Source organism: Oncorhynchus clarkii, chromosome 29 (genome assembly GCF_045791955.1).
Source record: "Oncorhynchus clarkii lewisi isolate Uvic-CL-2024 chromosome 29, UVic_Ocla_1.0, whole genome shotgun sequence".
NCBI lineage: Eukaryota > Metazoa > Chordata > Actinopteri > Salmoniformes > Salmonidae > Oncorhynchus > Oncorhynchus clarkii.
In genome coordinates this window covers 225,706-248,333 of record NC_092175.1, presented here as the reverse complement: position 1 = coordinate 248,333, position 22,628 = coordinate 225,706, and the positions used below count along the sequence as shown (strand labels likewise).

The following is a 22,628-nucleotide window of genomic DNA, read 5'->3' as shown; positions in this document are numbered from 1 at the left end:
ACAATTAATGAATTGCCGAAATAGCTCAGTTGGGAGAGCGTTAGACTGAAGCTCTAAAGGTCCCTGGTTCGATCCCGGGTTTCGTCATTTGTATTTGTTCTGGCTTAAAGGAAACTATCCACAGCTTTGTTTGTGGGCCTCAATGGTGTGTGCTACGCTGCTCCTCTGAAAGTAACTTCTTGTTTTTCATCTGACATTTTGACATCAGTGTTACAGGAAAGTTGCTTGTCGTTGTTACATGACAGTAGGTTGTCGTAAGACAAGGCTGCATGAAGTGTGAACTGGAGCTTTCTTGGATCCACAAAAAAAATAGTTTTTGGGGAATGCGGGCATTGATCCCACTACCTATAGCATGCTAAGCATTTGTGCTAATTCCCCAGCCGTTTGGAATTGCAGGAAGAAGCAACCTAGAGGGTCCAGTCTTGTCAGGCTATGCTGTTGGTGGACGTGTTTGTTTACGTGCCAGCACTTGCAGAGGCTCGGTGCATTTCAACAATTGAGCAAAATAGGAAATGGCCGGTTAGCTCAGTTGGTTAGAGTGTGGTGCTAATAATGCCAAGGTCATGGGTTCGATCCCCGTACTGGCTATGATGTACATTTTGAGTGTCAAAATTGTGAGTCATATGCATGTGAATTGTCAAGGGTGCCACAGAATTAAAATGAGTGAATTGCCGAAATAGCTCAGTTGGGAGCGCGTTACCCTGAAGCTCTGAAGGTCCCTGGTTCGATTCCGGGTTTCGTCATTTGTATTTGTTCTTTCTTCATGCTCTGGCTTAAAGGAAACTATCCACAGCTTTGTTTGTGGGCCTCAATGGTGTGTGCTACGCTGCTCCTCTGAAAGTAAGTAATTTCTTGTTTTTCATCTGACATTTTGACATCAGTGTTACAGGAAAGTTGCTTGTCATTGTTACATGACAGTAGGTTGTCGTAAGACAAGGCTGCATGAAGTGTGAACTGGAGTTTTCTTGGATCCATGAAAGAATTTGCTTTTGGAGAATGCAGGCATCGATCCCACTACCTCACGCATGCAAAGCATTTGAGCTAATTCCCCAGCCGTTTGGAATTTCCGCAACAAGCAACCTAGAGGGTCCAGTCTTGTCAGGCTATGCTGTTGGTGGACTTGTTTGTTTACGTGCCAGCACTTGCAGAGGCTCGGTGCATTCCAACAATTTAGCAAAATAGCTCAGTTGGTTAGAGTGTGGTGCAAATAATGCAAAGGTCATGGGTTCGATCCCCGTACTGGCTATGATGTACATTTTGAGTGTCAAAATTGTGAGTCACATACATGTGAATTGTCAAGGGTGCTACAGAATTAACTTTAGTGAATTGCCGAAATAGCTCAGTTGGGAGAGCGTTAGACAGAAGATCTAAAGGTCCCTGGTTCGATCCCGGGTTTCGGCATTTGTATTTGTTCTTTCGGCATGCTCTGGCTTAAAGGAAACTATCCACAGCTTTGTTTGTGGCCCTCAATGGTGTGTGCTACGCTGCTCCTCTGAAAGTAAGTAATTTCTTGCTTTTTCATCTGACATTTTGACATCAGTGTTACAGGAAAGTTGCTTGTCATTGTTACATGACAAATAGGTTGTCGTAAGACAAGGCTGCATGAAGTGTGAACTGGAGCTTTCTTGGATCCACAAAAAAAAATGTTTTTGGGGAATGCGGGCATCGATCCCACTACCTATAGCATGCTAAGCAAACACAATACCAATTGATCAAATTCCCCAGCTGTTTGGAATTGCCACAAGGAGCAACCAAGAGCGTCCAGTCTTGTCAGGCTATGCTGTTGGTGGACTTGTTAGTTTGTGCTCCAGCACTTGCAGAGGCTCGGTGCATCTCAACAACTGTGCTCTGTAGCCAGCGGCCGGTTAGCTCAGTTGGTTAGAGTGTGTGATACGCTGCTCTCTGAAAGTAAGTAATGTCTTTCTTTTTCATCTGACATTGTGACATCAGTGTTACATGAGAGTTTCTTGTCATTGTTACATGACAGTTTCTTGTCATTGTTTACATGACAAATAGGTTGTCGTAAGACAAGGCTGCATGAAGTGTGAACTGGAGCTTTCTTGGATCCACCAAAAAAAATTGCTTTTGGAGAATGCAGGCATCGATCCCACTACCTATAGCATGCTAAGCATTTGAGCTAATTCCCCAGCCGTTTGGAATTTCCGCAAGAAGCAACCTAGAGGGTCCAGTCTTGTCAGGCTATGCTGTTGGCGGATTTGTTTGTTTACGTGCCAGCACTTGCAGAGGCTCGGTGCATTTCAACAATTGAGCAAAATAGCAAATGGCCGGTTAGCTCAGTTGATTAGAGTGTGGTGCTAATAACGCCAAGGTCATGGGTTCGATCCCCGTACTGGCTATGATGTACATTTTGAGTGTCAAAATTGTGAGTCACATGCATGTGAATTGTCAAGTGTAACACAGAAATACAATTAATGAATTGCCGAAATAGCTCAGTTGGGAGAGCGTTAGACTGAAGCTCTAAAGGTCCCTGGTTCGATCCCGGGTTTCGTCATTTGTATTTGTTCTGGCTTAAAGGAAACTATCCACAGCTTTGTTTGTGGGCCTCAATGGTGTGTGCTACGCTGCTCATCTGAAAGTAAGTAATTTATTGTTTTTCAACTGACATTTTGACATCAGTGTTACAGGAAAGTTGCTTGTCATTGTTACATGACAGTAGGTTGTCGTAAGACAAGGCTGCATGAAGTGTGAACTGGAGCTTTCTTGGATCCAGAAAAAAAAATGTTTTTGGTGAATGCGGGCATCGATCCCACTACCTATAGCATGCTAAGCATTTGAGCTAATTCCCCAGCCGTTTGGAATTTCCGCAAGAAGCAACCTAGAGGGTCCAGTCTTGTCAGGCTATGCTGTTGGTGGACGTGTTCGTTTACGTGCCAGCACTTGCAGAGGCTCGGTGCATTTCAACAATTGAGCAAAATAGGAAATTGCCGGTTAGCTCAGTTGGTTAGAGTGTGGTGCTAATAACGCCAAGGTCATGGGTTCGATCCCCGTACTGGTTATGATGGTCATTTTGAGTGTCAAAATTGTGAGTCACATGCATGTGAATTGTCAAGGGTGCTACAGTATTAAATTGAGTGAATTGCCGAAATAGCTCAGTTGGGAGAGCGTTAGACTGAAGATCTAAAGGTCCCTGGTTCGATCCCGGGTTTCGGCATTTGTATTTGTTCTTTCTTCATGCTCTGGCTTCAAGGAAACTATCCACAGCTTTGTTTGTGGGCCTCAATGGTGTGTGCTACGCTGCTCCTCTGAAAGTAAGTAATTTCTTGTTTTTCATCTGACATTTTGACATCAGTGTTACAGGAAAGTTGCTTGTCATTGTTACATGACAGTAGGTTGTCGTAAGACAAGGCTGCATGAAGTGTGAACTGGAGTTTTCTTGGATCCATGAAAGAATTTGCTATTGGAGAATGCAGGCATCGATCCCACTAACTCACGCATGCAAAGCATTTGAGCTAATTCCCCAGCCGTTTGGAATTTCCGCAAGAAGCAACCTAGAGGGTCCAGTCTTGTCAGGCTATGCTGTTGGTGGACGTGTTCGTTTACCTGCCAGCACTTGCAGAGGATCGGTAAATTTCAACAATTGAGCAAAATTGGAAATGGCCGGTTAGCTCAGTTGGTTAGAGTGTGGTGCTAATAAAGCAAAGGTCATGAGTTCGATCCCCGTACTGGTTATGATGTACATTTTGAGTGTCAAAATTGTGAGTCACATACATGTGAATTGTCTTGGGTGCTACAGTATTAAATTTAGTGAATTGCCGAAATAGCTCAGTTGGGAGAGCGTTAGACTGAAGATATTAAGGTACCTGGTTCGATCCCCGGTTTCGGCATTTGCATTTGTTCTTTCTTCATGCTCTGGCTTCAAGGAAACTATCCACAGCTTTGTTTGTGGGCCTCAATGGTGTGTGCTACGCTGCTCCTCTGAAAGTAAGTAATTTCTTGCTTTTTCATCTGACATTTTGACATCAGTGTTACAGGAAAGTTGCTTATCATTGTTACATGACAAATAGGTTGTCGTAAGACAAGGCTGCATGAAGTGTGAACTGGAGCTTTCTTGGGTCCACAAAAAAAATAGTTTTTGGGGAATACGGGAATCGATCCCACTACCTATAGCATGCTAAGCAAACACAATACCAATTGATCAAATTCCCCAGCTGTTTGGAATTGCCACAAGGAGCAACCAAGAGTGTCCAGTTTTGTCAGGCTATACTGTTGGTGGACTTGTTAGTTTGTGCTCCAGCACTTGCAGAGGCTCGGTGCATCTCAACAATTGTGCTCTGTAGCCAGCGGCCGGTTAGCTCAGTTGGTTAGAGTGTGTGATACGCTGCTCTCTGAAAGTAGGTAATGTCTTTCTTTTTCATCTGACATTGTGACATCAGTGTTACATGAGAGTTTCTTGTCATTGTTACATGACAGTTTCTTGTCATTGTTTACATGACAGTAGGTTGTCGTAAGACAAGGCTGCATGAAGTGTGAACTAGATTTTTCTTGGATCCATGAAAGAATTTGCTTTTGGAGAATGCAGGCATCGATCCCACTACCTCACGCATGCAAAGCATTTGAGCTAATTCCCCAGCCGTTTGGAATTTCCGCAAGAAGCAACCTTTTTTTAAATTTATTTTACCTTTATTTAACCAGGTAGGCAAGTTGAGAACAAGTTCTCATTTACAATTGCGACCTGGCCAAGATAAAGCAAAGCAGTTCGACAGATACAACAACACAGAGTTACTCATGGAGTAAAACAAACATACAGTCAGTAATAAAGTATAAACAAGTCTATATACAATGTGAGCAAATGAGGTGAGAAGGGAGGTAAAGGCAAAAAGGCCATGGTGGCAAGGTAAATACAATATAGCAAGTAAAACACTGGAATGGTAGTTTTGCAATGGAAGAATGTGCAAAGTAGAAATAAAAATAATGGGGTGCAAAGGAGCAAAATAAATAAATAAATAAAATACAGTTGGGAAAGAGGTAGTTGATAGGGCTAAATTATAGGTGGGCTATGTACAGGTGCAGTAATCTGTGAGCTGCTCTGACAGTTGGTGCTTAAAGCTAGTGAGGGAGATAAGTGTTTCCAGTTTCAGAGATTTTTGTAGTTTGTTCCAGTCATTGGCAGCAGAGAACTGGAAAGAGAGGCGGCCAAAGAAAGAATTGGTTTTGGGGGTGACTAGAGAGATATACCTGCTGGAGCGTGTGCTACAGGTGGGAGATGCTATGGTGACCAGCGAGCTGAGATAAGGGGGGACTTTACCTAGCAGGGTCTTGTAGATGACATGGAGCCAGTGGGTTTGGCGACGAGTATGAAGCGAGGGCCAGCCAACGAGAGCGTACAGGTCGCAATGGTGGGTAGTATATGGGGCTTTGGTGACAAAACGGATTGCACTGTGATAGACTGCATCCAATTTGTTGAGTAGGGTATTGGAGGCTATTTTGTAAATTACATCGCCAAAGTCGAGGATTGGTAGGATGGTCAGTTTTACAAGGGTATGTTTGGCAGCATGAGTGAAGGATGCTTTGTTGCGAAATAGGAAGCCAATTCTAGATTTAACTTTGGATTGGAGATGTTTGATATGGGTCTGGAAGGAGAGTTTACAGTCTAACCAGACACCTAAGTATTTGTAGTTGTCCACGTATTCTAAGTCAGAGCCGTCCAGAGTAGTGATGTTGGACAGGCGGGTAGGTGCAGGTAGCGATCGGTTGAAGAGCATGCATTTAGTTTTACTTGTATTTAAGAGCAATTGGAGGCCACGGAAGGAGAGTTGTATGGCATTGAAGCTTGCCTGGAGGGTTGTTAATTAACACAGTGTCCAAAGAAGGGCCGGAAGTATACAGAATGGTGTCGTCTGCGTAGAGGTGGATCAGAGACTCACCAGCAGCAAGATCGACCTCATTGATGTATACAGAGAAGAGAGTCGGTCCAAGAATTGAACCCTGTGGCACCCCCATAGAGACTGCCAGAGGTCCGGACAACAGACCCTCCGATTTGACACACTGAACTCTATCAGAGAAGTAGTTGGTGAACCAGGCGAGGCAATCATTTGAGAAACCAAGGCTGTTGAGTCTGCCGATGAGGATGTGGTGATTGACAGAGTCGAAAGCCTTGGCCAGATCAATGAATACGGCTGCACAGTAATGTTTCTTATCGATGGCGGTTAAGATATCGTTTAGGACCTTGAGCGTGGCTGAGGTGCACCCATGACCAGCTCTGAAACCAGATTGCACAGCAGAGAAGGTATGGTGAGATTCAAAATGGTCGGTAATCTGTTTGTTGACTTGGCTTTCGAAGACCTTAGAAAGGCATGGTAGGATAGATATAGGTCTGTAGCAGTTTGGGTCAAGAGTGTCCCCCCCTTTGAAGAGGGGGATGACCGCAGCTGCTTTCCAATCTTTGGGAATCTCAGACGACACGAAAGAGAGGTTGAACAGGCTAGTAATAGGGGTGGCAAAAATTTCGGCAGATAATTTTAGAAAGAAAGGGTCCAGATTGTCTAGCCCGGCTGATTTGTAGGGGTCCAGATTTTGCAGCTCTTTCAGAACATCAGCTGAATGGATTTGGGAGAAGGAGAAATGGGGAAGGCTTGGGCGAGTTGCTGTTGGGGGTGCAGTGCTGTTGACAGGGGTAGGAGTAGCCAGGTGGAAAGCATGGCCAGCAGTAGAAAAATGCTTATTGAAATTTTCAATTATGGTGGATTTATCAGTGGTGACAGTGTTTCCTATCTTCAGCGCAGTGGGCAGCTGGGAGGAGGTGTTCTTATTCTCCATGGACTTTACAGTGTCCCAGAACTTTTTTGAGTTAGTGTTGCAAGAAGCAAATTTCTGCTTGAAAAAGCTAGCCTTGGCTTTTCTAACTGCCTGTGTATAATGGTTTCTAGCTTCCCTGAACAGCTGCATATCACGGGGGCTGTTCGATGCTAATGCAGAACGCCATAGGATGTTTTTGTGTTGGTTAAGGGCAGTCAGGTCTGGGGAGAACCAAGGGCTATATCTGTTCCTGGTTCTAAATTTCTTGAATGGGGCATGTTTATTTAAGATGGTTAGGAAGGCATTTAAAAAAAATATCCAGGCATCCTCTACTGACGGGATGAGGTCAATATCCTTCCAGGATACCCCGGCCAGGTCGATTAGAAAGGCCTGCTCGCTGAAGTGTTTCAGGGAGCGTTTTACAGTGATGAGAGGAGGTCGTTTGACCGCTGACCCATTACGGATGCAGGCAATGAGGCAGTGATCGCTGAGATCTTGGTTGAAGACAGCAGAGGTGTATTTAGAGGGGAAGTTGGTTAGGATGATATCTATGAGGGTGCCCGTGTTTAAGGCTTTGGGGAGGTACCTGGTAGGTTCATTGATAATTTGTGTGAGATTGAGGGCATCAAGTTTAGATTGTAGGATGGCTGGGGTGTTAAGCATGTTCCAGTTTAGGTCGCCTAGCAGCACGAGCTCTGAAGATAGATGGGGGGCAATCAGTTCACATATGGTGTCCAGAGCACAGCTGGGGGCAGAGGGTGGTCTATAGCAGGCGGCAACGGTGAGAGACTTGTTTTTAGAGAGGTGGATTTTTAAAAGTAGAAGTTCAAATTGTTTGGGTACAGACCTGGATAGTAGGACAGAACTCTGCAGGCTATCTTTGCAGTAGATTGCAACACCGCCCCCTTTGGCAGTTCTATCTTGTCTGAAAATGTTGTAGTTTGGAATTAAGATGTCTGAATTTTTGGTGGTCTTCCTAAGCCAGGATTCAGACACAGCTAGAACATCCGGGTTGGCAGAGTGTGCTAAAGCAGTGAATAGAACAAACTTAGGGAGGAGGCTTCTAATGTTAACATGCATGAAACCAAGGCTATTACGGTTACAGAAGTCGTCAAAAGAGAGCGCCTGGGGAATAGGAGTGGAGCTAGGCACTGCAGGGCCTGGATTCACCTCTACATCGCCAGAGGAACATAGGAGGAGTAGAATAAGGGTGCGGCTAAAAGCAATAAGAATTGGTCGTCTAGAACGTCTGGAACAGAGAGTAAAAGGAGGTTTCTGGGGGCGATAAAATAGCATCAAGGTATAATGTACAGACAAAGGTAAGGTAGGATGTGAATACAGTGGAGGTAAACCTAGGTATTGAGTGATGAAGAGAGAGATATTGTCTCTAGAAACATCATTGAAACCAGGAGATGTCATTGCATGTGTAGGTGGTGGAACTAATAGGTTGGATGAGGTATAGTGAGCAGGACTAGAGGCTCTACAGTGAAATAAGCCAATAAACACTAACCAGAACAGCAATGGACAAGACATATTGACATTAAGGAGAGGCATGCTTAGTCGAGTGATCAAAAGGGTCCAGTGAGTGGAGAGGTTGGTTGAGGGTCACGGCGATTTAGACAGCTAGCCAGGCCATCGGTAGCAAGCTAGCATAGGATGGAGTCTGTTGTTAGCCACCTCTTGCGTTCGGTCAGTAGATTAGTGGGGTTCCGTGTGGTAGAGGGGATTAATCCAAATCACACAACAACAACAAAAATAAGAACAATAGATATAGTTATAGAGGCCCGAGAAGAAAACATAATAATAATAAAAATAAATAAATTGTCCGATTGTCTATTCAGATAGCAGCCGGTAAGACAGCTAACGGTTAGCGGGCCGCAGATGGGCGTTCAGGTAACGTCGCGACGGAGGAGCCAGCCGGATCTCCTTCAGGTAGATAACGTCGGCAGTCCAGTTGTGAATGCCCGGTGGGGCTCCGCGTAGGCAGTGAAACGGGTCCGGATAGGTGACTGCAGCCCAGGAGTGAATGATGGAACTCAGGAGTGATTGACGGAGCTGGCTAGCACCGGAACAATCGATGCTTGCTCCGGAATCGACAAAAGCCGACTGTCACACGGATAGCAGCTAGCTAGCTGTGAGATCCGGGTATGAATGTCCAGAGAGCAGTTGAAATCCAGGGACATGGAGAGAAAAATTGGTCCTGTATGTTCCGTTCCGAGCCGCGCTGCGCCGTACAAAACTGGCGATAGATTTTCGAGCTAAAGGATAGCTGATGACCACAAACCGTGGTTAGCTGAATACTAACGATTTTCCAGTAAAGAAGCTAACTAGCTTCTGATTAGCTTCTGGATTAGCTTCTGGGCTAGCTCCTGGCTAGCTTCTGGCTAGTTTCTGGCTAGCTTCTTGGAGTTTCTGGCTAGCTTCTTGGAGGATTACAGATCTGAGGTAAATAATACTTTTTTATAAATATAAATTGGTGAGGCTGGTTGCAGTAGAATGTTTAGAAGATGAGTTGATGGAAAATAAAAATAAAATGTATGTGAAAAAAGTTGTAAATATATATATATACAGGACACGACAAGACGAGGACAAAAGACGTCTGAACTGCTATGCGATCTTGGAGTAATCAGTGTTCCTAGAGGGTCCAGTCTTGTCAGGCTATGCTGTTGGTGGACTTGTTTGTTTACGTGCCAGCACTTGCAGAGGCTCGGTGCATTTCAACAATTGAGCAAAATAGCAAATGGCCGGTTAGCTCAGTTGGTTAGAGTGTGGTGCTAATAAATCCAAGGTCATGGGTTCGATCCCCGTACTGGCTATGATGTACATTTTGAGTGTCAAAGTTGTGAGTCACATGCATGTGAAATGTCAAGGGTGCCACAGAAATAAAATTAGTGAATTGCCGAAATAGCTCAGTTGGGAGAGCGTTAGACTGAAGATATTACGGTACCTGGTTCGATCCCGGGTTTCGACATTTGTATTTGTTCTTTCTTCATGCTCTGGCTTCAAGGAAACTATCCACAGCTTTGTTTGTGGGCCTCAATGGTGTGTGCTACGCTGCTCCTCTGAAAGTAAGTAATTTCTTGCTTTTTCATCTGACATTTTGACATCAGTGTCACAGGAAAGTTGCTTGTCATTGTTACATGACAAATAGGTTGTCGTAAGACAAGGCTGCATGAAGTGTGAACTGGAGCTTTCTTGGGTCCACAAAAAAAAATGTTTTTGGGGAATACGGGAATCGATCCCACTACCTATAGCATGCTAAGCAAACACAATACCAACTGATCAAATTCCCCAGCTGTTTGGAGTTGCCACAAGGAGCAACCAAGAGTGTCCAGTCTTGTCAGGCTATGCTGTTGGTGGACTTGTTAGCTTGTGCTCCAGCACTTGCAGAGGCTCGGTGCATCTCAACAATTGTGCTCTGTAGCCAGCGGCCGGTTAGCTCAGTTGGTTAGAGTGTGTGATACGCTGCTCTCTGAAAGTAGGTCATGTCTTTCTTTTTCATCTGACATTGTGACATCAGTGTTACATGAGAGTTTCTTGTCATTGTTACATGACAGTTTCTTGTCATTGTTTACATGACAGTAGGTTGTCGTAAGACAAGGCTGCATGAAGTGTGAACTGGAGTTTTCTTGGATCCATAAGAGAATTTGCTTTTGGAGAATGCAGGCATCGATCCCACTACCTCACGCATGCAAAGCATTTGAGCTAATTCCCCAGCCGTTTGGAATTTCCGCAAGAAGCAACCTAGAGGGTCCAGTCTTGTCAGGCTATGCTGTTGGTGGACTTGTTTGTTTACGTGCCAGCACTTGCAGAGGCTCGGTGCATTTCAACAATTGAGCAAAATAGCAAATGGCAGGTTAGCTCAGTTGGTTAGAGTGTGGTGCAAATAATGCCAAGGTCATGGGTTCGATCCCCATACTGGCTATGATGTACATTTTGAGTGTCAAAATTGTGAGTCACATGCATGTGAATTGTCAAGGGTACCACAGAAATACAATTAATGAATTGCAGAAATAGCTCAGTTGGGAGAGCGTTAGACTGAAGCTCTAAAGGTCCCTGTTTCGATCCCGGGTTTCGGCACTAGTATTTGCTCTGGCTTCAAGGAAACTATCCACAGCTTTGTTTGTTGGCCTCAATGGTGTGTGCTACGCTGCTCCTCTGAAAGTAAGTAATTTATTGTTTTTCATCTGACATTTTGACATCAGTGTTACAGGAAAGTTGCTTGTCATTGTTACATGACAGTAGGTTGTCGTAAGACAAGGCTGCATGAAGTGTGAACTGGAGCTTTCTTGGATCCACAAAAAAAAATGTTTTTGGTGAATACGGGCATCGATCCCACTACCTATAGCATGCTAAGCATTTGAGCTAATTCCCCAGCCGTTTGGAATTTCCGCAAGAAGCAACCTAGAGGTTCCAGTCTTGTCAGGCTATGCTGTTGGTGGACGTGTTTGTTTACGTGCCAGCACTTGCAGAGGCTCGGTGCATTTCAACAATTGAGCAAAATAGGAAATGGCCGGTTAGCTCAGTTGGTTAGAGTGTGGTGCTAATAATGCCAAGGTCATGGGTTCGATCCCCGTACTGGCTATGATGTACATTTTGAGTGTCAAAATTGTGAGTCACATGAGTCGCATGTGAATTGTCAGGGGTACCACAGAAATAAATTTAGTGAATTGCCGAAATAGCTCAGTTGGGAGAGCGTTAGACTGAAGATCTAAAGGTCCCTGGTTTGATCCCGGGTTTCGCCATATGTGTTTGTTCTTTGTTCATGCTCTGGCATAAAGGAAACTATCCACAGCTTTGTTTGTGGGCCTCAATGGTGTGTCCTACGCTGCTCCTATGAAAGTAAGTAATTTCTTGCTTTTTCATCTGACCTTTTGACATCAGTGTTACAGGAAAGTTGCTTGTCATTGTTACATGACAGTAGGTTGTCGTAAGACAAGGCTGCATGAAGTGTGAACTGGAGCTTTCTTGGATCCACAAAAAAAATTGTTTTTGGTGAATGCGGGCATCGATCCCACTACCTATAGCATGCTAAGCAAACACAATACCAATTGATCAAATTCCCCAGCTGTTTGGAATTGCCACAAGGAGCAACCAAGAGTGTCCAGTCTTGTCAGGCTATGCTGTTGGTGGACTTGTTTGTTTACGTGCCAGCACTTGCAGAGGCTCGGTGCATTTCAACAATTGAGCAAAATAGCAAATGGCCGGTTAGCTCAGTTGGTTAGAGTGTGGTGCTAATAACTCCAAGGTCATGGATTCGATCCCCGTACTGGTTATGATGTACATTTTGAGTGTCAAAATTGTGAGTCACATGCATGTGAATTGTCAAGGGTGCTACAGAATTAAATTTAGTGAATTGCCGAAATAGCTCAGCTGGGAGAGCTGAAGATCTAAAGGTCTCTAGTTCGATCCCGGGTTTCGGCATTTGTATTTGTATTTGTATTTGTTCTTTCTTCCTGCTCTGGCTTCAAGGAAACTATCCACAGCTTTGTTTGTGGGCCTCAATGGTGTGTGCTACGCTGCTCCTCTGAAAGTAAGTAATTTCTTGCTTTTTCATCTGACATTTTGACATCAGTGTTACAGGAAAGTTGCTTGTCATTGTTACATGACAGTAGGTTGTCGTAAGACAAGGCTGCATGAAGTGTGAACTGGAGTTTTCTTGTATCCATGAAAGAATTTGCTTTTGGAGAACGCAGGCATCGATCCCACTACCTAACGCATGCAAAGCATTTGAGCTAATTCCCCAGCCGTTTGGAATTTCCCACTACCTCACGCATGCAAAGCATTTGAGCTAATTCCCCAGCCGTTTGGAATTTCCGCAAGAAGCAACCTAAAGGGTCCAGTCTTGTCAGGCTATGCTGTTGGTGGACTTGTTTGTTTACGTGCCAGCACTTGCAGAGGCTCGGTGCATTTCAACAATTGAGCAAAATACCAAATGGCCGGTTAGCTCAGTTGGTTAGAGTGTGGTGCTAATAATACCAAGGACATGGGTTTGATCCCCGTACTGGCTATGATGTACATTTTGAGTGTCAAAATTGTGAGTCACACGCATGTGAATTGTCAAGGGTGCCACAGAAATAAAATTAGTTAATTGCCGAAATAGCTCAGTTGGCAGAGCGTTAGACTGAAGATCTAAAGGTCCCTGGTTCGATCTCGAGTTTCTGCATTTGTATTTGTTCTTTCTTCATGCTCTGGCTTCAAGGAAACTATCCACAGCTTTGTTTGTGGGCCTCAATGGTGTGTGCTACGCTGCTCCTCTGAAAGTAAGTAATGTCTTCTTTTTCATCTGACATTGTTACATGAGAGTTTCTTGTCATTGTTACATGACAGTTTCTTGTCATTGTTTACATGACAGTAGGTTGTCGTAAGACAAGGCTGCATGAAGTGTGAACTGGAGCTTTCTTGGATCCACAAAAAAAAATGTTTTTGGTGAATGCGGGCATCGATCCCACTACCTATAGCATGCTAAGCAAACACAATACCAATTAATCAAATTCCCCAGCTGTTTGGAATTGCCACAAGGAGCAACCAAGAGTGTCCAGTCTTGTCAGGCTATGCTGTTGGTGGACTTGTTAGTTTGTGCTCCAGCACTTGCAGAGGCTCGGTGCATCTCAACAACTGTGCTCTGTAGCCAGCGGCCGGTTAGCTCAGTTGGTTAGAGTGTGTGATACGCTGCTCTCTGAAAGTAAGTAATGTCTTTCTTTTTCATCTGACATTGTGACATCAGTGTTACATGAGAGTTTCTTGTCATTGTTACATGACAGTTTCTTGTCATTGTTTACATGACAGTAGGTTGTCGTAAGACAAGGCTGCATGAAGTGTGAACTGGAGTTTTCTAGGATCCATGAAAGAATTTGCTTTTGGAGAATGCAGGCATCGATCCCACTACCTCACGCATGCAAAGCATTTGAGCTAATTCCCCAGCCGTTTGGAATTTCCGCAAGACGCAACCTAGAGGGTCCAGTCTTGTCAGGCTATGCTGTTGGTGGACTTGTTCGTTTACGTGCCAGCACTTGCAGAGGCTCGGTGCATTTCAACAATTGAGCAAAATAGCAAATGGCAGGTTAGATCAGTTGGTTAGAGTGTGGTGCTAATAACGCCAAGGTCATGGGTTCGATCCCCGTACTGGCTATGATGTACATTTTGAGTGTCAAAATTGTCAGTCACATGCATGTGAATTGTCAAGGGTGCCACAGAAATAAAATTAGTGAATTGCCGAAATAGCTCAGTTGGGAGAGCGTTAGACTGAAGATCTAAAGGTCCCTGGTTCGATCTCGAGTTTCGTTATTTGTATTTGTTCTTTCTTCATGCTCTGGCTTCAAGGAAACTATCCACAGCTTTGTTTGTGGGCCTCAATGGTGTGTGCTACGCTGCTCCTCTGAAAGTAAGTAATGTCTTCTTTTTCATCTGACATTGTGACATCAGTGTTACATGAGAGTTTCTTGTCATTGTTACATGACAGTTTCTTGTCATTGTTTACATGACAGTAGGTTGTCGTAAGACAAGGCTGCATGAAGTGTGAACTGGAGCTTTCTTGGATCCACAAAAAAAAGTGTTTTTGGGGAATGCGGGCATCGATCCCACTACCTCACGCATGCAAAGCATTTGAGCTAATTCCCCAGCCGTTTGGAATTTCCGCAAGAAGCAACCTAGAGGGTCCAGTCTTGTCAGGCTATGCTGTTGGTGGACTTGTTTGTTTACGTGCCAGCACTTGCAGAGGCTCGGTGCCTTTCAACAATTGAGCAAAATAGCAAATGGCCGGTTAGCTCAGTTGGTTAGAGTGTGGTGCTAATAACGCCAAGGTCATGGGTTCGATCCCCGTACTGGCTATGATGTACATTTTGAGTGTCAAAATTGTGAGTCACATGCATGTGAATTGTCAAGGGTGCCAAAGAAATAAAAGTAGTGAATTGCCGAAATAGCTCAGTTGGGAGAGCGTTATACTGAAGATCAAAAGGTCCCTGATTCGATCCCGGGTTTTGGCAATTGTATTTGTTCTTTCTTCCTGCTCTGGCTTCAAGGAAACTATCCACAGCTTTGTTTGTGGACCTCAATTTTGTGTGCTACGCTGCTCCTCTGAAAGTAAGTAATTTCTTGCTTTTTCATCTGACATTTTGACATCAGTGTTACAGGAAAGTTGCTTGTCATTGTTACATGACAGTAGGTTGTCGTAAGACAAGGATGCATGAAGTGTGAACTGGAGCTTTCTTGGATCCACAAAAAAAATAGTTTTGGGGGAATGCGGGCATCGATCCCACTACCTATAGCATGCTAAGCAAACACAATACCAATTAATCAAATTCCCCAGCTGTTTGGAATTGCCACAAGGAGCAACCAAGAGTGTCCAGTCTTGTCAGGCTATGCTGTTGGTGGACTTGTTAGTTTGTGCTCCAGCACTTGCAGAGGCTCGGTGCATCTCAACAACTGTGCTCTGTAGCCAGCGGCCGGTTAGCTCAGTTGGTTAGAGTGTGTGATACGCTGCTCTCTGAAAGTAAGTAATGTCTTTCTTTTTCATCTGACATTGTGACATCAGTGTTACATGAGAGTTTCTTGTCATTGTTTACATGACAGTTTCTTGTCATTGTTTACATGAGAGTAGGTTGTCGTAAGACAAGGCTGCAAGTGTGAACTGGAGTTTTCTAGGATCCATGAAAGAATTTGCTTTTGGAGAATGCAGGCATCGATCCCACTACCTCACGCATGCAAAGCATTTGAGCTAATTCCCCAGCCGTTTGGAATTTCCGCAAGAAGCAACTTAGAGGGTCCAGTCTTGTCAGGCTATGCTGTTGGTGGACGTGTTCGTTTACGTGCCAGCACTTGCAGAGGCTCGGTGCATTTCAATAATTGAGCAATACCGGAAATGGCCGGTTAGCTCAGTTGGTTAGAGTGTGGTGCTAATAACGCCAAGGTCATGGGTTCGATCCCCGTACTGGTTATGATGTACATTTTGAGTGTCAAAATTGTGAGGCACATGCATGTGAATTGTCAAGGGTGCTACAGAATTACATTTATTGAATTGCCGAAATAGCTCAGTTGGGAGAGTGTTAGACTGAAGATCTAAAGGTCCCTGGTTCGATCCCGGGTTTCGGCATTTGTATTTGTTCTTTCTTCATGCTCTGGCTTCAAGGAAACTATCCACAGCTTTGTTTGTGGGCCTCAATGGTGTGTGCTACGCTGCTCCTCTGAAAGTAAGTAATGTCTTTCTTTTTCATCAGACATTGTGACATCAGTGTTACATGAGAGTTTCTTGTCATTGTTTACATGACAGTTTCTTGTCATTGTTTACATGACAGTAGGTTGTCGTAAGACAAGGCTGCATGAAGTGTGAACTGGAGCTTTCTTGGATCCACAAAAAAAAATGTTTTTGGTGAATGCGGGCATCGATCCCACTACCTATAGCATGCTAAGCAAACACAATACCAATTGATCAAATTCTCAATAAGTGTGAACTGGAGTTTTCTAGGATCCATGAAAGAATTTGCTTTTGGAGAATGCAGGCATCGATCCCACTACCTATAGCATGCTAAGCATTTGAGCTAATTCCCCAGCCGTTTGGAATTTCCGCAAGAAGCAACCAAGAGGGTCCAGTCTTGTCAGGCTATGCTGTTGGTGGACTTGTTAGTTTGTGCTCCAGCACTTGCAGAGGCTCGGTGCATCTCAACAACTGTGCTCTGTAGCCAGCGGCCGGTTAGCTCAGTTGGTTAGAGTGTGTGATACGCTGCTCTCTGAAAGTAAGTAATGTCTTTCTTTTTCATCTGACATTGTGACATCAGTGTTACATGAGAGTTTCTTGTCATTGTTACATGACAGTTTCTTGTCATTGTTTACATGACAGTAGGTTGTCGTAAGACAAGGCTGCATGAAGTGTGAACTGGAGTTTTCTTGGATCCATAAGAGAATTTGCTTTTGGAGAATGCAGGCATCGATCCCACTACCTCACGCATGCAAAGCATTTGAGCTAATTCCCCAGCCGTTTGGAATTTCCGCAAGAAGCAACCTAGATGGTCCAGTCTTGTCAGGCTATACTGTTGGTGGACTTGTTTGTTTACGTGCCAGCACTTGCAGAGGCTCGTGCATTTCAACAATTGAGCAAAATAGCAAATGGCCGGTTAGCTCAGTTGGTTAGAGTGTGGTGCTAATAACGCCAAAGTCATGGGTTCGATCCCCGTACTGGCTATGATGTACATTTTGAGTGTCAAAATTGTGAGTCACATGCATGTGAATTGTCAAGGGTGCCACAGAAATACACTTAGTGAATTGTCGAAATAGCTCAGTTGGGAGAGCGTTAGACTGAAGATCTAAAGGTCCCGGGTTTCGGCACTTGTATTTGTTCTTTCTTCATGCTCTGGCTTCAAGGAAACTATCCACAGCTTTGTTTGTGGGCCTCAATGGTGTGTGCTACGCTGCTCCTCTGAAAGTAAGTAATTTCTTGCTTTTTCATCTGACATTTTGACATCAGTGTTACAGGAAAGTTGCTTGTCATTGTTACATGACAGTAGGTTGTCGTAAGACAAGGCTGCATGAAGTGTGAACTGGAGCTTTCTTGGATCCACAAAAAAAATGTTTTTGGGGAATGCGGGCATCGATCCCACTACCTATAGCATGCTAAGCAAACACAATACCAATTGATCAAATTCCCCAGCTGTTTGGAATTGCCACAAGGAGCAACCAAGAGTGTCCAGTCTTGTCAGGCTATGCTGTTGGTGGACTTGTTAGTTTGTGCTCCAGCACTTGCAGAGGCTCGGTGCATCTCAACAACTGTGCTCTGTAGCCGGCGGCCGGTTAGCTCAGTTGGTTAGAGTGTGTGATACGCTGCTCTCTGAAAGTAAGTAATGTCTTTCTTTTTCATCTGACATTGTGACATCAGTGTTACATGAGAGTTTCTTGTCATTGTTACATGACAGTTTCTTGTCATTGTTTAAATGACAGTAGGTTGTCGTAAGACAAGGCTGCATGAAGTGTGAACTGGAGTTTTCTAGGATCCATGAAAGAATTTGCTTTTGGAGAATGCAGGCATCGATCCCACTACCTCACGCATGCAAAGCATTTGAGCTAATTCCCCAGCCGTTTGGAATTTCCGCAAGAAGCAACCTAGAGGGTCCAGTCTTGTCAGGCTATGCTGTTGGTGGACTTCATAGTTTATGCGCCAGCACTTACAGTGGCTCGGACTATCTCAACAATTGCGCTCCATAGCCATTGGCCTATTAGCTCAGTTGGTTAGCGCGTAGTGCTAATAAGGCCAAGGTTGGGGTGCGATCCCTGTACTGGCCATGAGGTACATTTTAAGTGTCAAAATTGTGACTCACATGCGTGTATATCGTCAAGAGTGCCACAGAAATACAGTTCAGAATTGCCGAAATATCTCAGTTGGGACAGCGTAAGACGGAATGACTCTAAAGGTCCCTGGTTTGATCCCGGGTGTCGGCATTAGTTTTGTTCTTTCTTTTTGCTCTGCTTCGGCTTCAAGGAAACTGCCACAGCTTTGTTTGTGGGCCTCAATGGTGTGTGCTACGCTGCTCCTCTGAAAGTAAGTAATTTCTTGTTTTTCATCTGACATTTTGACATCAGTGTTACAGGAAAAGTTGCTTGTCATTGTTACATGACAGTAGGTTGTCGTAAGACAAGGCTGCATGAAGAGTGAACTGGAGCTTTCTTGGATCCACAAAAAAAATGTTTTTGGAGAATGCGGGCATCGATCCCACTACCTCTCGCCTATAGCACTCTACCATTGTTAGTTTCCGCGCCAGCACTTGCAGAGGCTCGGTGCATCTCAACAATTGTGCTCCATAGCCAGTGGCTGGTTAGCTCAGTTGGTTAGAGAGTGGTGCTAATAACTTCAAGGTGATGTGTTTCATCCCAGTACTGGCCATGAGGTACAATTTAAGTGTCAAATTGTGACTCACATGCGTGTGTTTCGTCAAGAGTGCCACAGAAATAAGTTCAGCTTCTTGCAGAAATATCTCAGTTGGGACAGAGTAAGACGGAATGACTTAAGGTCCCTGGTTTGATCCCTGGTGTCGGCATTAGTTGTTCTTTCTTTTTGCTCTGCTTCGGCTTCAAGGAAACTGCCACAGCTTTGTTTGTGGGCCTCAATCGTGTGTGCTTCATTGCTCCTCTGAAAGTAAGTTATGTCTTTCTTTTTCATCTGACATTGTGACATCAGTGTTACCTGAAAAGTTGCTTGTCATTGTAACATGACAGTAGGTTGTCGTAAGACAAGGCTGCATGAAGAGTGAACTGGAGCTTTCTTGGATCCACAAAAATAACGTGTTTTTGGAGAATGCAGGTATCGATCCTACTACCTCTCGCAAGCACTCTACCATTTGAGCTAATTCCCCAGCCGATATAATTTACCACAAGGAGCAACCAAGAGTTTTCAATCTTGTCAGGCTATGCTGTTGGTGGACTTGTTAGTTTCCGCGCCAGCACTTGCAGAGGCTCGGTGCATCTCAACAATTGTACTCCACAGCCAGCGGACGGTTAGCTCAGTTGGTTAGAGCGTTGTGCTAATTACGCCAATGGTGTGAGTTTCGATCCCCGTACTGGCCATGAGGTACATTTTGAGTGTCAAAATTGAAAGTCACATGCGTGTGCATCGTCAAGGGTGCCACTAAGTTTATTTTAGTGGCTTCCCGAAATGATTAAGTTGGGAGAGCGTTAGACTGAAGATCTAAAGGTCGGTGTTCCGATCCTAGGTTTCGGCATTAGTTGTTCTTTCTTCATGCTTTGCTTTGGCTTCCAGGAAACTGCCCACAGCTTTGTTTGTGGGCCTCAGTCGTGTGTGCTTCATTGCGCCTCTGAAAGTAAGTTATGTCTTTCTTTTTCATCTGACATTGTGACATCAGTGTTACCTGAAAAGTTGCTTGTCATTGTTACATGACAGTAGGTTGTCGTAAGACAAGGCTGCATGAAGAGTGAACTGGAGCTTTCTTGGATCCACAAAAATAAAGTGTTTTTGGAGAATGCAGGTATCGATACAACTACCTCTCGCATGCTAAGCAAGCACTCTACCATTTGAGCTAATACCCCAGCCGGTATGAATGGCTACAAGGAGCAACCAAGAGTGTACAGTCTTGTCAGGCTATGCTGTTGGTGGACTTGTTAGTTTCCGCGCCAGCACTTGCAGAGGCTCGGTGCATCTCAACAATTGTGCTCCATAGCCAGTGGCTGGTTAGCTCAGTTGGTTAGAGAGTGGTGCTATTAACTCCAAGGTCATGTGTTTGATCCCCGTACTGCCCATGAGGTACATTATAAGTGTCACATTGTGACTCACATGCGTGTGTTTTGTCAAGAGTGCCACAGAAATAAGTTCAGCTTCTTGCAGAAATATCTCAGTTGGGACAGAGTAAGACGGAATGATTTAAGGTCCCTGGTTTGATCCCGGGTGTCGGCATTAGTTGTTGTTCTTTCTTTTTGCTCTGCTTCGGCTTCAAGGAAACTGCCACAGCTTTGTTTGTGGGCCTCAATGATGTGTGCTACGCTGCTCCTCTGAAAGTAAGTAATGTCTTTCTTTTTCATCTGACATTGTGACATCAGTGTTACATGAAAAGTTGCTTGTCATTGTTACATGACAGTAGGTTGTCGTAAGAGAAGGCTGCATGAAGAGTGAACTGAAGCTTTCTTGGATCCACAAAAACAAAGTGTTCTTGGAGAATGCGGGCATCGATCCCACTACCTCTCGCATGCTAAGCAAGCACTCTACCATTTGAGCTAATTCCCCAGCCGGTAGGAATGGCTACAAGGAGCAACCAAGAGTGTACAGTCTTGTCAGGCTATGCTGTTGGTGGACTTGTTAGTTTCCACGCCAGCACTTGCAGAGGCTCGGTGCATCTCAACAATTGTGCTCCATAGCCAGTGGCTGGTTAGCTCAGTTGGTTAGAGAGTGGTGCTAATAACTTCAAGGTGATGTGTTTGATCCCAGTACTGGCCATGAGGTACAATTTAAGTGTCAAATTGTGACTCACATGCGTGTGTTTCGCCAAGAGTGCCACAGAAATAAGTTCAGCTTCTTGCAGAAATATCTCAGTTGGGACAGAGTAAGACGGAATGACTTAAGGTCCCTGGTTTGATCCCGGGTGTCGGCATTAGTTGTTGTTCTTTCTTTTTGCTCTGCTTCGGCTTCAAGGAAACTGCCACAACTTTGTTTGTGGGCCTCAATGATGTGTGCTACGCTGCTCCTCTGAAAGTAAGTAATGTCTCCCTTTTTCATCTGAAATTGTGACATTAGTGTTACATGAAAGTTGCTTGTCATTGTTACATGACAGTAGGTTGTCGTAAGACAAGGCTGCATGAAGTGTGAACTGGAGCTTTCTTGGATCCACAAAAACAAAGTGTTTTTTTGGAGAATGCGGGCATCGATCCCACTACCTCTTGCATGCTAAGCAAGCACTCTACCATTTGAGCTAATTCCCCAGCTGATATAATTTACCACAAGGAGCAACCAAGAGTGTTCAGTCTTGTCAGGCTATGCTGTTGGTGGACTTGTTAGTTTCCGCGCCAGCACTTGCAGAGGCTCGGTGCATCTCAACAATTGTACTCCACAGCCAGCGGACGGTTAGCTCAGTTGGTTAGAGCGTTGTGCTAATTACGCCAATGGTGTGAGTTTCGATCCCCGTACTGGCTATGAGGTACATTTTGAGTGTCAAAATTGAAAGTCACATGCGTGTGCATCGTCAAGGGTGCCACTAAGTTTATTTTAGTGGCTTCCCGAAATGATTAAGTTGGGAGAGCGTTAGACTGAAGATCTAAAGGTCCGTGTTCCGATCCTAGGTTTCGGCATTGGTTGTTCTTTCTTCATGCTTTGCTTTGGCTTCAAGGAAACTGCCCACAGCTTTGTTTGTGGTCCTCAATCGTGTGTGCTTCATTGCTCCTCTGAAAGTAAGTTATGTCTTTCTTTTTCATCTGACATTGTGACATCAGTGTTACCTGAAAAGTTGCTTGTCATTGTTACATGACAGTAGGTTGTCGTAAGACAAGGCTGCATGAAGAGTGAACTGGAGCTTTCTTGGATCCACAAAAAGAAAGTGTTTTTGGAGAATGCAGGTATCGATACCACTACCTCTCGCATGCTAAGCAAGCACTCTACCATTTGAGCTAAAACCCCAGCCGGTATGAATGGCTACAAGGAGCAACCAAGAGTGTACAGTCTTGTCAGGCTATGCTGTTGGTGGACTTGTTAGTTTACGCGCCAGCACTTGCAGAGGCTCGGTGCATTTCAACAATTGTGCCCAATAGCAAGTGGCCGTTTAGCTCAGGTGGTTAGAGTGTGGTGCTAATAACGCCAAGGTCATGGTTTCGATCCCAGTACTGGCCATGAAGTACATTTTGAGTGTCAAAATTGTGAGTCACATGCATGTGAATTGTCAAGAGTGCCACAGAATTAAGTTTAGCGAATTCTCGAAACAGCTCGGTTTGGAGAGCATTAGACTGAAGATCTAAAGGTCCCTGTTTCAATCCTGGGTTTTGACATTTGTATTTGTTCTTTCTTTATGCTCTGGCTTCAAGGAAACTATCCACAGCTTAATTTGTGGGCCTCAATTATGTGTGCTACGCTGCTCCTCTGAAAGTAAGTAATGTCTTGCTTTTTCATTTGACATTTTGACATCAGTGTTACATGAAAGTTGCTTGTCATTGTTACATGACAGTAGGTTGTCGTAAGACAAGGCTGCATAAAGTGTGAACTGGAGCTTTCTCGGATCCACAAAAAAATGTGTTTTAGGGGAATGCGGGCATCGATCCCACTACCTATAGCATGCTAAGCAAACACCATACCAATTGATCAAATTCCCCAGCTGTTTGGAAAAAGAAAAAAAACAACTACTAATGCCGAAACCCGGGATCGAATCAGGGACCTTTAGATCTTCAGTCTAACG

General features: G+C 44.4%; 13 non-coding genes across 13 annotated transcripts; all 13 read left to right on the top strand.

Moving 5' to 3' along the window:
- Positions 1 to 14: 14 nt before the first annotated feature.
- On the top strand, positions 15 to 87 carry trnaf-gaa (transfer RNA phenylalanine (anticodon GAA)). Its single transcript has one exon. It is a non-coding gene; the product is annotated as a tRNA-Phe (tRNA).
- A 427-nt stretch (positions 88 to 514) lies between these two features.
- On the top strand, positions 515 to 588 carry trnai-aau (transfer RNA isoleucine (anticodon AAU)). The gene has a single exon. It is a non-coding gene; the product is annotated as a tRNA-Ile (tRNA).
- A 740-nt stretch (positions 589 to 1,328) lies between these two features.
- Positions 1,329 to 1,401, top strand: trnaf-gaa (transfer RNA phenylalanine (anticodon GAA)). The gene has a single exon. It is a non-coding gene; the product is annotated as a tRNA-Phe (tRNA).
- An 882-nt stretch (positions 1,402 to 2,283) lies between these two features.
- On the top strand, positions 2,284 to 2,357 carry trnai-aau (transfer RNA isoleucine (anticodon AAU)). Its single transcript has one exon. It is a non-coding gene; the product is annotated as a tRNA-Ile (tRNA).
- Positions 2,358 to 2,439: 82 nt separating this feature from the next.
- trnaf-gaa (transfer RNA phenylalanine (anticodon GAA)) lies at positions 2,440 to 2,512 on the top strand. The gene has a single exon. It is a non-coding gene; the product is annotated as a tRNA-Phe (tRNA).
- A 431-nt stretch (positions 2,513 to 2,943) lies between these two features.
- On the top strand, positions 2,944 to 3,017 carry trnai-aau (transfer RNA isoleucine (anticodon AAU)). Its single transcript has one exon. It is a non-coding gene; the product is annotated as a tRNA-Ile (tRNA).
- Positions 3,018 to 3,099: 82 nt separating this feature from the next.
- trnaf-gaa (transfer RNA phenylalanine (anticodon GAA)) lies at positions 3,100 to 3,172 on the top strand. Its single transcript has one exon. It is a non-coding gene; the product is annotated as a tRNA-Phe (tRNA).
- An 8,095-nt stretch (positions 3,173 to 11,267) lies between these two features.
- trnai-aau (transfer RNA isoleucine (anticodon AAU)) lies at positions 11,268 to 11,341 on the top strand. Its single transcript has one exon. It is a non-coding gene; the product is annotated as a tRNA-Ile (tRNA).
- An 87-nt stretch (positions 11,342 to 11,428) lies between these two features.
- trnaf-gaa (transfer RNA phenylalanine (anticodon GAA)) lies at positions 11,429 to 11,501 on the top strand. The gene has a single exon. It is a non-coding gene; the product is annotated as a tRNA-Phe (tRNA).
- Positions 11,502 to 14,512: 3,011 nt separating this feature from the next.
- On the top strand, positions 14,513 to 14,586 carry trnai-aau (transfer RNA isoleucine (anticodon AAU)). The gene has a single exon. It is a non-coding gene; the product is annotated as a tRNA-Ile (tRNA).
- Positions 14,587 to 15,618: 1,032 nt separating this feature from the next.
- trnai-aau (transfer RNA isoleucine (anticodon AAU)) lies at positions 15,619 to 15,692 on the top strand. The gene has a single exon. It is a non-coding gene; the product is annotated as a tRNA-Ile (tRNA).
- Positions 15,693 to 15,774: 82 nt separating this feature from the next.
- trnaf-gaa (transfer RNA phenylalanine (anticodon GAA)) lies at positions 15,775 to 15,847 on the top strand. The gene has a single exon. It is a non-coding gene; the product is annotated as a tRNA-Phe (tRNA).
- A 1,012-nt stretch (positions 15,848 to 16,859) lies between these two features.
- trnai-aau (transfer RNA isoleucine (anticodon AAU)) lies at positions 16,860 to 16,933 on the top strand. The gene has a single exon. It is a non-coding gene; the product is annotated as a tRNA-Ile (tRNA).
- The last annotated feature ends 5,695 nt before the right edge of the window (positions 16,934 to 22,628 follow it).